The following is a 12,573-nucleotide window of genomic DNA, read 5'->3' on the forward strand; positions in this document are numbered from 1 at the left end:
GAAACTATACATCTATGTATTCTTCTCTGATTTTTATAGTTTTAACTTACATTTAGATCTTTGATCCATCTTGAGTTCATTTTGTATATGGTATGACGTAGGGGTAAAATCTTCATTCTTTTAAATGTCGATAACCAACTGTCCTAGCATCATTCGTTAAGAAGACCATTCTTTACGCACTGAATTGTCTTGGCACTCTTGTCGAAAGTCAATTGCCCATAAACATAAATGATTATATCTGGACTCTCAATTCTGTTCCACTGATCCACATAATCTTATGCCAGTACCACAAAGTCTTAATTACTGTAGCTTTATAATAAATTGTTTTTAATTTGAGGTACAATTGACATACTAGTTTCAAATGTGCAACATGATTTGATGTTTTCAATGTGAAATGATCACCATAATAAGTCTAGTTAACATCCATCATCTTACATAGTTATGAAAAAAAATTTTTTTGTGATGAGAACTTTTATGGTCTACCCTTTTAACAACTTTCAAATATGCAATACAGTATTAACTATAGTCACCATGCTGTACATTACATCACCATGACTTATTTTATAACTGGAAGTTTGTAGCTTTTGACTCCCTTTATTCGCCCCACTCCCTACCCCCAGCCTCTGGCAACCAAAGTGTTCTCTGCATCTATGGGCTTGTGGGGTATTTTTGGTAGTTTATGGAAGGTTTTTTTAGATTTTACATATAAATGAGATCATATGGTGCAATGTTGTGATTTGTAAGAAAAATACATATTTGGTATTCATCCTGGCACACAGGTTCCAAAGCCTTGTAATTTCCTAAGTGCTGAGTGTGATAAAGCTGACTTTTGTTGTGTTAATTAGGTGAGTTCTGGAAAGCAGTTAACCAGGGAGGTTGGTTGCCACTAGAGCCAACCACGTGATTAGAGTGTGGGAACTTTCAGTTCCACTCCAATCTCCAGAGAGGGGAAATGGGCTACAGGTTGAATTAATCACCAATGGCAATTAATCAATTATGCAGATGTAATGAAGCCTCCATAAAAACCCAAAAGGACAGGGTTCAGAAAACTTATGGGTTGGTGAACACTTAAGAGATGTAGGAACACTCAGAGAACATGGAAGCCCCAGAATCTTACCCCATACCTACTCCTATCTCCTCCATCTTGCTATTTCTGAGTTTTTTTATATCGTTTTATAATAAACCAGTGACCTAGTAAGTAAAATGTTCCCTGAGTTGTGTGAGCTGCTCTAGCAAATAAATTGAACCCAGAGAGGAGGCTGTGGGAACCTCTAATTTATAGACAGTCTTATAGAAGTACAGGTAACAACCTGAGCTTTGCAATTAGCATTGAGTCGGAGGGAGTCATTAGAACCCCCAGTCTGTAGCTGGTCAGTCAGAAACCCAGGTAACAACCGGGGCTTGTGACTGGTGTCCGAAATGTGTGTGTGTGGCTGGGGGTAGCAACAGAAATTAAGACTAAATCCTTAACCTGTGCGCTCTGATGCTATCTCCAGGTAGGTAGTGTCAGAATTGAGTTAAACTGTAGGACACCATGCTGGTGTCCAAGAATTACTTGGTGTTGTGTGGGAAGACCCTCCCCCAACACACACACACAAACACACTCAAAAATTGGGTCCAGGAGTTTAACTGATACAGTATGTGTCTTTCTCTAACTTGTTTCACTTAACATAATCCCCTCCAGGTACATTTGGGTTGTGCCTTCATTCTTTTTATGGCTGAATAGTGTTCCATTGTATATACGTACCACATCTTCTTTATCCATTAATCCCACAATGGACATTTAGGTTGTTTCCATACCTTGGCTACCATAAATGCTGCTGCAATGAAGTGCAATGAACAAGTGGTGCACATATCGTTTCAAGTTCGTGCTTTTCGTTTTCTTTGAATAAATATACAGAAGTGGAACTGCTAGATCATATAGTAGTTCTATTTTTAATTTTCTGAGAAACCTCTCCAGTTTTCCATAGTGGCTGCACCAATTTATATTCCCACCAATAGTGCACAAGGGATCCCTTTTCTCCACTTCCTCGCCAACATTTGTTATTGCTTCTCTTTTTAATAATAGCTATTCTAACAGGTGTGAGGTAATATCTCATTGTGTTTTTGATTTGCATTTCCCTGATTAATGATGTTGAACATTTTATCATATACCTGTTGGCCATCTGTATGTCTTCTTTGGGAAAACATCTATTCAGATCTTCTGCCCATTTTTTAATCAGATTGGCTTTTATTGCTATTGAGTCCTGTCAGTTCTTTATATATTTTGGATATTAACTTATCAGATACATTATTTACAAATATTTCCTCCCCTTCAATAAGTTATCTTTTCATCTTGTTGATGGTTTCCTTTGCTGTGCAGAAGCTGTTTAGTTTGACATAGTCCCAGTTGTTTATTTTTGCTTTTGTTGCTTTTGCTTTTGGTGTCAGATTCAAAAAAATCACCGCCAAAACTGATGTCAAGGAGCTTACCACCTATATTTTCCTCTAGGAGTTTTATGGCTTCAGGTCTTATGTTCAAATCTTTAAATCCATTTTGAGTTAATTTTTTATGTACAGTGTAAGACAGGGGTCCCGTTTTCACAACACCATTTATTGAAGAGACTGCCCTTTCCCTATTGTATATTCTTGGCTCTTTTTGTAGTAAGTTTTTTAGTGAGGAAGTGTGTGTCCCTTAACTCTGTTATTCTTTTTCGAGACTGTTTTGGCTATTCCATATCAATTTTAGAATCAGTTTTTCAATTTCTGCGAAAAAGCCAGCTAGGATTTTGACAGGAATTGCACTGATTCTGTAGATCAATCCATGGAATACTGCCATCTTAATTAGTTTTCCAATCCTTGAACATGGATATCTTTTCATTTAGTTAGGTCATCTTTAATTTTTTAAGCAATGTTTTGTGATTTTCAGTGTACAAGCCTTGCACTTTTTTTGTTAAATTTATTCCTAAGTACAGTAAGTCCTCACTTAAAGTCATCAATAAGTTCTACAAAGTTAAGTGAAACAATGTAGAATGAAACCAATTTTACCATAGGTATAGGCTAACTAATGATATAAACAAGTTAAGTTCCTATGGCACCGCATCAACATTATAAAGAAACAACGTTGAATGAAACAATGATATCAAGAACCCGCTGTACTTCACTGTTTTTGATTCTATTATAAAAGAAATTCTCTTACTTCCCTTTTTGGATGGTTCGTCACTAGCATACAGAAATACAATTGATTTTTGTACCTTGACCTTGTATCTTACCATGTTTCCCCGAAAATAAGACCTAGCCGGACCATCAACTCTAAGGCGTCTTTATGGAGCAAAAAATAATGTAAGACCCAGTTTTATATTTTATTATATTAGATAAAACCGGGTCTTACATTAATTTTTGCTCCAAAGATGCATTAGAAGTGGTGGTCCGGCTAGGTCTTATTTTTGGGGAAACACAGTATATAACCTTACTGAATTCATTTATTAGTTCTAATATGGGTTTTTTTGTGTGGACTCTATACAACAAGGTGTGATCAAAAACTACAGCGAATGTTTAAATAAAAAAATTTACAGGGTGACCAGTTAGCTCAGTTGGTTAGAGCATGGTGGTAATAACACCAAGGTTGCCAGTTCGAACCCCGCATGGGCCATGGTGAGCTGCACCCTTCTTAAAAAAAACAAAAATTATTACAGTAAAAGATATATTGCCATTAATCCACCTCAAAACACCCCCCACCCCCCCTACCCCCGCTTTGAACACATTTATCCCATCCTTTTTGCCACTTTCTGAAGCAGTTCTGGAAGTCCTCTTCTTTGAGTGTCTTTAGTTGCAGTGTCGTAGCTGCCTCGATGTCCTGAATCGATTCAAAATGTTTTCTTTCAAGGTCATTCTGACTTTGGGGAAGAGTCAGAAGTCACACGGTGAGTAAGGTGGATGAGGACACACTGTAATGTTTTTATTGGACAGAAACTGCGATACCAGAAGCGATGTACAACATGGAGCGTTGTCATAATAGAGAATGAACTAAAGACACGAAAGACGACTTCCAGAACTGCTTCAGAAATGGCAAGAATGATGGGATGAGTGTGTTCGAAGTGAGGGGGAGTATTTTGAGAGGGATTAATAGCAATGTGTCTTTTACTGTAATAAATTTTTTTTAATTTAAACATTTACCATATTTTGTGATCACACATCATACGATCATGTCATCTGCAAACAGAAATAATTTTTTACTGCTTTCTAGTCTGGATGCCTTTATTTCTTTTTCTTGCCCTATTATCCTGGCTAGAATCTCCAGTACAATGTTGAATAAAAGTGGCAAGAACAGACATCCTTGTCTTGTTGCTGATCTTAGAGGAAAAGCCTTCAGTCTATGGGACTACATCTGTGTTATAAAGAATCATATATGTCAGGAAGACTATACTATTTGTAGGGGAAAAAATAAATTATATTTGCTTTCTCTTAATCATCACTAAGATGACACAATAGAAACATTTCCTAATATAAAGTCCTTAAAATAGCTCCTGGCACAGCATAGGCACTTATTAACTATCAGCTATAATAATAATTAGCTATAATAGTTAAGATTATTGATATAACATTTTTGATGAAAAGAGAACATAACAAAGAAAATATTTACCTTAGTTACTCCTACTTTTACTTAACTACTTGACAACTCCATTTCAGTATTATCATTATCCCTTTCAACTTCAATAACTACGTTAAATCTAAACTATTCAATTATTTACATTAAAGCAGTAGCTTTCTCAGTGTGGTAAGGGACCCTGAGGATACCAGAGACTCTTTCAGGGGGTTCGTTAAGATCAAAACCATACATGGGTAAAAGATCAATTAAAAGTGCAAAATACACCATTAAATTTTAGTGCAATATTGTTAAGAAAAGTATGAAGATGTGCTTTCAGATTCCACGTGACACCTAACCTTTAAGAAATTACCACTTATTGAGTTTTGCTGTAGAATTAAAGAATATCACACTTATCTGCAAGGTTATTTAAAGTACTCCTCCCAATATACGTGTGAAGTTGGACTTTCTCCCTATACTTCAACCAGAACAACATATAACCACAGATTAAATGCAGAAGCTGATAGGAGAATTCAGGTATCTTCTATTAGGCCAAACATTAAAGCGAGCTATAAAAATGTAAAACATTTGCCATTCTTTGACTAAATTGTTTTGCTTTGGAAAACAGTTGTTTTTCATAAAAAAATGTTAATATTTACATTAACCTGTAATTAGCTTATTAATTAGCCTTTAACAAATTAATACATATATGTAAACTAATTTCAAATACAATAACCAGCAGTACATATAACCCATATAAACAAAAGCTGTTTTGGAGCCCTACATAATTTTTCAGAGTGTAAAGGCATCCTGACCAAAAAGTTTGAGAACCACTACATTAAATTAATATTTAATACCCCATTTTTATTTACATCCTGAGTTTTTAATCTCTGTAAATCTCACATATGAGGCTATAAACGTTTCAAGTAAGCTGAAGAGAGTAAAGAACACAAATCTTGCTTTCTTCAGATGTACTGTAATCCAATTACACATAAGGTATAACCCCCTCAAAAAATAAGACAGGATGACTGGGTTAACAGAATGACGTATCTGCCAAAAGTACCTACAGTAATATAACTATAATACAGAACTTATGCAGAAATAGAGCCAAAGAACTTTCACTGTGCCAAGAAAAGAAAGGATGCACTGAAAACAGTCTGGGCTTCAAAGGGTCAACACAGTCCTTAAGTGAATTATCTATGGCAACAATTTTACTGGAGTTGGTTTCTAACCACCATCTAAACCGATCACCTTCAGGAGAGATTATTCAAAGAATTCTGTAGAACATAAATCTAATAAAAGTCATGAAAAAAATTATTTAAAAAAATCCATTATTTTCAATTATGCAATGCTAGTCACCTTCATTATTAGAACAAATACAATCAGCTTTGTGCTGTAATGAATCACCACGCTCTAAAGGGAAACCCAGCAAAGGGGGTTAAAGGCATTCATTAATTAGGGTCCTTTTTCTGTTCTTCTGGAAGCATAATTTATCGATTTAAATGCCTAGCACAAAACCTTGTATGGGGCTGATGTTTAAAAAATTACTGTTCACTACAGAATTGTAATACTGATCAATGAGAAATGACACCGTATTTCCCTCAGCCAGAAATGACTGAAATGGGCAGAAGCTCATAAGCCAGGGCAAATTTTGTCTTAAGAAGGGTACTTCCAAAGTCATATTTCTGACCTAAGGGGCATATACTGCATACTGCCTAAAAAAAGGAGGAAGTGTCTCGGATAGTTTTCTTATTTGCTCACATGCTCTGAGGCCTGAATTTGCAGCTTCCAAATGAAACACTTTTTAAGCACTTTACATCCTATTCTCATATCTAATTCTATGATGATAATTTTCAAGTTTTTCAAATTAAAAAAGTTCCATTGGTGTCGGTGCCCTGTATAAAGCAAAAGCTAAGCACCTAATAGAAGAAAGGGTGTGTAAATACAGCGAAGTTCACTGCAACCAGAATGTTTCAAACTAAAATCGTGTTTTAACCATTTTTTAAACATTAATGTTCAAGTGGGGGGAAAAAACCCACCCATATCCTATTCCATTAAATAGCATTCTTTTATCGGTTTCTGAAAAAGCCAATTACTTATTAAAATATGTCATTTGAGATTACTTAAATGCTGTGTGCTGCACTTCTTGCTTAAGAGTCCCTGTTCAGCTATCTAAAGACTCCAAAAAGCAAGTACTTCTCAAATCTCAAAGACTTAACTCCTTCCTTCTCCCCCTTCTCTCCCGCTGCGCCCCCCTTCCTGAAAAATACTCTGGTAAGTGCTGGGTTTTCTAAACTCAAAGTTCAGAGATGGAGGCGGGGGGGGGGGGGGGCGAAGGGGGGGAAGAAGAAGGCTGGGGGTCTAAGGTGGGAGAGTTCTACAATTTTCGGACTTGCTAGCCCATTCCGCCAGAGTAAAACAAGCCCTCCTTGTCAAATCATCTTACGAATAGTGAAAAAAATCGAGGACCCAATTCCCTTCTGCTCGCATCGATCTCTGTAAACTTCACTACGGACCTCACTGCATCTATTTCTACTCCAAAGCAGTTCCACCTGTGCCCAGGCTCGCATGTCCAACCCGAATTACTCTATGACCTTGGACCCGGGCCACCACTCCCCTCTCAGACTACAGACCGAGAAACCAAGATCCCCCACATCCCTCCCCGCAGACTGCAGAGGCCTCAGGGTTCAGGCCGGGTCGGCGGATGGCGGCGAGGGCAGGGCAGCCTGCCGTAGGAACCGTAGCTCCGCGACGGCTTGGAGGAAACGCCGAGAAAGAAAGCCGGCGGAGGTGAGAACAAGGCCCGGGACTACCTGCGGACCAGCGCCGACACCCCACCCCCCCACCCCAATAGTCGCAAGGCTGCACACCACCTCGGATTCTGGTGCCCGCGCAGCCGCCTAGGGACCCCAGCCTGACCCGGTCCTGGGTCACGGCCCCTTATTACCGTTGACCGCCCAGCAAGCAGCGGCAGGTGATGCGGCGACTGGGCAGCCAAGACCCGCAGGTTGTTTGCTTACCTCAAGCGACGGCGTCTCAGAGCCGCCCACTCCCTCCCAGGGGCGCCAGGAGCCTGAAGTATTGGATTAAGAAAAGGCGTGCGAGGCAACACAAGGGTGGGACAGGAAGGGGGAGAATCTTCTGGCTCTCCAGAAGGGCTGGCAAAAGAGACGTGAGGACGCAGGAGGTGCGACAGCGGCGGGAGGGAACGGTCGGGACGCTCCGGTACCTTCCTCACTCTTAGCCAAGGGTCTAACGAGAGCCGGCAGACCGCCTCACATCCGGGTATCGGAGGACACTCCGCAGCTTCTGCCGCGACCGCCGCCTCCCCCGCGGCGCAGAAACGCCAAACTTCCGGCGACGACAGCGACGCCTCGCCCGTCAGATGGGAGTTACCTGTGACCGTCTTGGGCGCGCTTGCGCAACGCTCTTCTTCGGCCCCCAACAGGCTCAGCTGACGTGCCTTGAAGACGAAGATGGCCGCCACGCTCGCTGCGTGTCACGCAGTTTTTCACCCCTGCGGGGTTGGCAGGGCGTCGGGGAAAAGCGAGCCTGCGTCCATCCTAGGCGCAGGCGCGGTGGGAGGCCTCGCGTGCGCGCACCGCGGGTGGGCGCCTCGCAGGGAAGCGGCGGCGCCCCCTGGCGGAGCCCGCTTGCCCTTCCCGGGGTCGTCTCTTGGAATAAAGCCCCCCACGCCCCTAGTGGGGGTGGTTTGTGTTGGAAATCCATCGCTTCAGGTTCCTCTGCAGGTAGCAGGCACTGTTCTCTAATTCAAATACCTTTAATAGTCTAAATGGGCCAATGTAAAGAAAAGGGGGAGCAATTGACCATTCTCTCTCGTTCCCCTGAACTGCACTCCAACGTCTCCAAAACTGCAAGACTTCACCTTCTGCTTGCACACTTTACTCCTTGTACAAGAGCACAAGCGTCTACAAGAAATTGTAGAATATTCCACTAGGTTTAGTCATGGCGGATATTCAAACAAAGCTTTGGGTCTTCGAAGCCGCTACAGATAGAATCCAGGGTTCAATCACTAGGATTCATGGTTCCCACACTGCTTTTGAACTCTTTCTATGCTGCTCTTTCCTTATTTGCAGAACTGAGGATGGATAAGTCAGTAATCTTGCCTTTCAGAATCTGAAGAGAGGTGATCCTAAGTGGGATCTCCCCTTCCTGATTTCTTTTGAAACCAAGTACAACCAAACTGTGCTCTAAGTTTGTCAAGCTTGTTTTTCTGACAATACATCTTCCACAAAACTTTATTGAGCTGTCTGTCAGTTTAGTCTGGAGTCTATGGTTTAAAAACCAAAACAAGAGGTTGGTTCTGATGGGTGAGGCTATTGCCCACATGACCATTGTGATAATTGGCAAAAGCCTGCCTACTGCCCCCACTCCCATCCCCGGTCCTTGATATATATATATATATATATATATATATATATATATATATATATATATATATATATATATCTTAATGGCATATGCCAAATGGCTTAAATTGGGAGAAAAACCTCAAGAGTAGACTGCCATCCTGGTTAAAGTTGGTTATCTACTAGAGTGACCTATATTTGCCTTTACCTTTAGATTGTCAGACAACTGGTGGGATTTCTTTTTGTGTGTAAATCTCTTTATCTTTAGGAACTCAAATTCTGAGATATTTGCAAATACACAAACTGTATTTACCAGTTTCCATTCCCACAAAATAGGTCTCTGCTTCTGAGTAACCTATTCCACATTACTTATTTTATTGGCCACAATCAGGAGTATAGGAATCCTTACAAATATCAGACTACATGAAATCGTGTAATTACACTCTAATTTTTGATGCATAAGTAAATCATATTTGATATACATTCTGCAAGTCTAGATTTTCTTTTCTAAAACTAAACATAGTTTCTTAAGTGTGCTGCGAAAGCATAAAATAGTTTGCTTTTACAATACTGTATTATAAACTTCAAAGTTGCTATGAGACTAGCTCTTCCCACCACAAAAAAAATAATAATTGTATGAAGTGATACAGGTATCGTTTACCATGGTAATCGTATTGCAATACATAAATGTATCAAATCAACATGTTGTACACCTTAAAGTTATGCAATTTTATATGTCAGTTACAGCTCAATAAAAACAAATTTAAAAAAATAGTTTGTTTTTGTGGGGAAAAGTAGCTTTCCCCAATATTATTATTTATCATTTTAAAACATATTTTTCAATTCTGATTCATTAATGCCAGAGAGTTCAATCGGTAGTTTGATTAAATCTTAATTATTCTGTAATAGCATGTTTGACAAAATTTGTTTTGCCTTCTATCGATGGGGTTTTTTTTAGAGTTGTCTGTCAATAAACTTTAGAATTTTGTTCATTTGACTAAAAATAATCATGCTCAACTGAATAAATTATTTTGCTTGACTGAGCTTTCAAAGATTATACAAGCTCACAGTGACCTGACCCCAGTAAAAAGAGAGGTCTCTATTCCTAAAAACTCCTGAGAAAGTCCTAGGGGAGAGCTCTGATTGGTACACCTTTTGCCATGTGCACATCCTAAAAACAAATACTGTGGCCTAGATGATTCATCTTGGTGCTTAACATGGTTCTGTAAATTGTGAAGCTCCTTTCCACAATCCCTACACAAATTCTGTTGCTAAACTCAAAATTGTGAATGTAATCTCCTGGACTTGCTTAAGTTATTTGTTTTTCTTCCTGACTCCAAACTGCAGAATGTTGTTTTCTGTACTTGCTTATCATTAGGACATCTACTTCTAAAAAACTAACAATGGAATAGTTGCATTGTCACACACATTACACTCTCATTTCCTTGTTTTTCTTCCTTGTGACCAATCTAAATGCCTGTAACATGTAAAACCTCTGCTAACTCCCAGAAGACAGGGTAGTCTCACTTGTAGACTGACTCTTCTGCTAGCAGCAAATAAAGGCTTTTTCTTTGTTGCTCCACTCTTGTTGACTTTATTTCAGGACTCTTGACAGTTTTATAAGATGAGAGAGTAAAAATTCTAAAGACTTTAAAGGTAGAAAATAAAAACAAGGAAAAATTCAACAATTTGGTATAAATCAACTGATAATGACATTTCAGTTTGCCATCCTTTGGTAAACCCACCACTAACACATACAAATAATAATGCTGGCCCCACATACTTGAGAGGGATAAGTAAGTGTTAGCCAGATTGAAGAATTGAAAGTACAATAGTCTGGAGAGGAGAATGAGCTTGAAGAGTTCCAGGAGCTCAGATATTCTAATACTATTGAGGAGAAAAGGGATTAAAGTAGGTAGAGCTCAAAGTAGGAAGAGCCTTGAGGACACTAGGGAGGAGTACTTTGTGCTCAATACTAGGGATACTGCAGTGAACAATACACACAAGGTCCCCTTCTTCACACAGCATGCATTCTGATGGGGGAGACATTCATTATTTCACAAACATTTATTGAGGGCACATTGTGTGCAAGACACTATTCTAGATGCTGGGTATGCAAAAAGTGAACAGAACAGATGCAAATCCCTGCCTTCAGACAGTTTCCATTCTCATGTCAGTCAATAAATAAGCAAACAAATAACGATTAAATGCAAATAAGGAAATAAATGTGGTAATAAATAGAGTAGCACTGTCTAATCGAACTTCCTTTGGTTATGGAATTGTTCTATATCTGCAATGTCCAAAAAGGTAGCTATAGCCACATATGAGTATTGAGCACTTGAAATGTGGTTATTATAATTGAGGAAATGAATTTTTAATTTTGCTTAATTTTAATTTAAATAGCCTCACTTAGTCATTGTTTTTAATCCAGGGGCTCATTAATATCATGATGAGTTTTGTTTTTTTAAAACTGTGTCTTAGAATTGGTTCTTCTCTTGTTTCTAAAGAAGTTTCCAATAACTACCTCTCCATTCATGTCCAAAAGAAGCATATTCCTACGAAGTCCTGATTAGATCAGCTTATATCCCAAGTCCACTGTGGACAAGTAATGGAATGTGATTATTGATCTAAAGGTGAAATCAGCTTCCGTAGGACCATACGAATCACCAGATTATTAGAAACTGTTGGAAAAAGAAGGGGATAGATGTTGAGAAGGCAGCACATGTTCATTACAGTCTTGCTACTCAAATTGTGGTTCATGGACTCGGGGCATCTTCACCAACCAAAGTCTTGTTAGTGTTAAACAACAAAATTCGACAGAGTAAATCTGAAGATTTAATTGGCTTTATTAAGTGATTTATGAATCGAGCAGCATACCATCTAGCAACTAGAAGGGTACTCTGAGGGAATGTACAATTGGAAGATTTTAGTAGGAAGCAGAAAAGGGCAAGGGGGTTATTACTGAAAGAAAAGAAGCCAGGACATCTTTTCAGGACAGAGAAGGGGAAGGGTTTCCATCATGTAGATCATCTCTTCTTTCCATCAGGTGCATAGAGAGGACCTAGATGTCAGATGACCTTCCTGGTGCTTGACCAGAAAATTCCAAACTGGTTGACTGTTAGAATAGCAATTTCAGTGTAGTTTGAAGAGTGAATTGGAGGTCATAAAAACAAGCATAGACAGGTCATTCAAGTTTTTCTGTGAAAGAAGTCTGGCAGTAGCTGGAGCTGCATCAGAGGTGAGCTTTTGTTTTGTTTTGTTTTTCAATTTTTTTTGTGGGGGAGAATATTGGGGAATTGTGTGTTTTTCCAGGACCCATTAACTCCATGTCAAGTCGTTTTCAATCTAATTGTGGGGAGCGCAGCTCAGCTCCAAGTCAAATTGTTTTCAGTCTAGTTGTGGAGGGCACAGCTCACTGGCCCATGAGGGAATTGAACTGGCAACCTTGGTGTTATCAGCACTGCGCTCTAACCATTGGCCAAAACGGCCGCCCCAGAGAGTTTTGTTTTTAAAGTAAATTTGTATGCTGATGGAAAAAAAATCCGGTAGAGACGGAGAAACTGATGATTCAAGTTAGACGGGGAAAACTGAAGGTATGAAATTTTTGAAAAAATGAGCGAGGGGATCCATACTACAGTT

At 39.3% G+C, this 12,573-nt stretch overlaps 1 protein-coding gene across 2 annotated transcripts in view; it reads right to left on the bottom strand.

Moving 5' to 3' along the window:
• The window catches only part of ESCO1 (establishment of sister chromatid cohesion N-acetyltransferase 1), a 54,932-nt gene extending 46,788 nt beyond the window's left edge, over window positions 1-8,144 (bottom strand). For both annotated transcript variants that reach the window (XR_002138128.3, XM_019741208.3), the window contains exon 1: window positions 7,585-8,144. The gene's annotated coding sequence lies outside the window, so the exon portion shown is untranslated. The remainder of the gene's footprint in view (window positions 1-7,584) is intronic.
• Between the last annotated feature and the right edge of the window lie 4,429 nt (window positions 8,145-12,573).

Source organism: Rhinolophus sinicus, chromosome 4 (assembly GCF_057876585.1).
Source record: "Rhinolophus sinicus isolate RSI-liver-muscle chromosome 4, RSI-T2T, whole genome shotgun sequence".
NCBI lineage: Eukaryota > Metazoa > Chordata > Mammalia > Chiroptera > Rhinolophidae > Rhinolophus > Rhinolophus sinicus.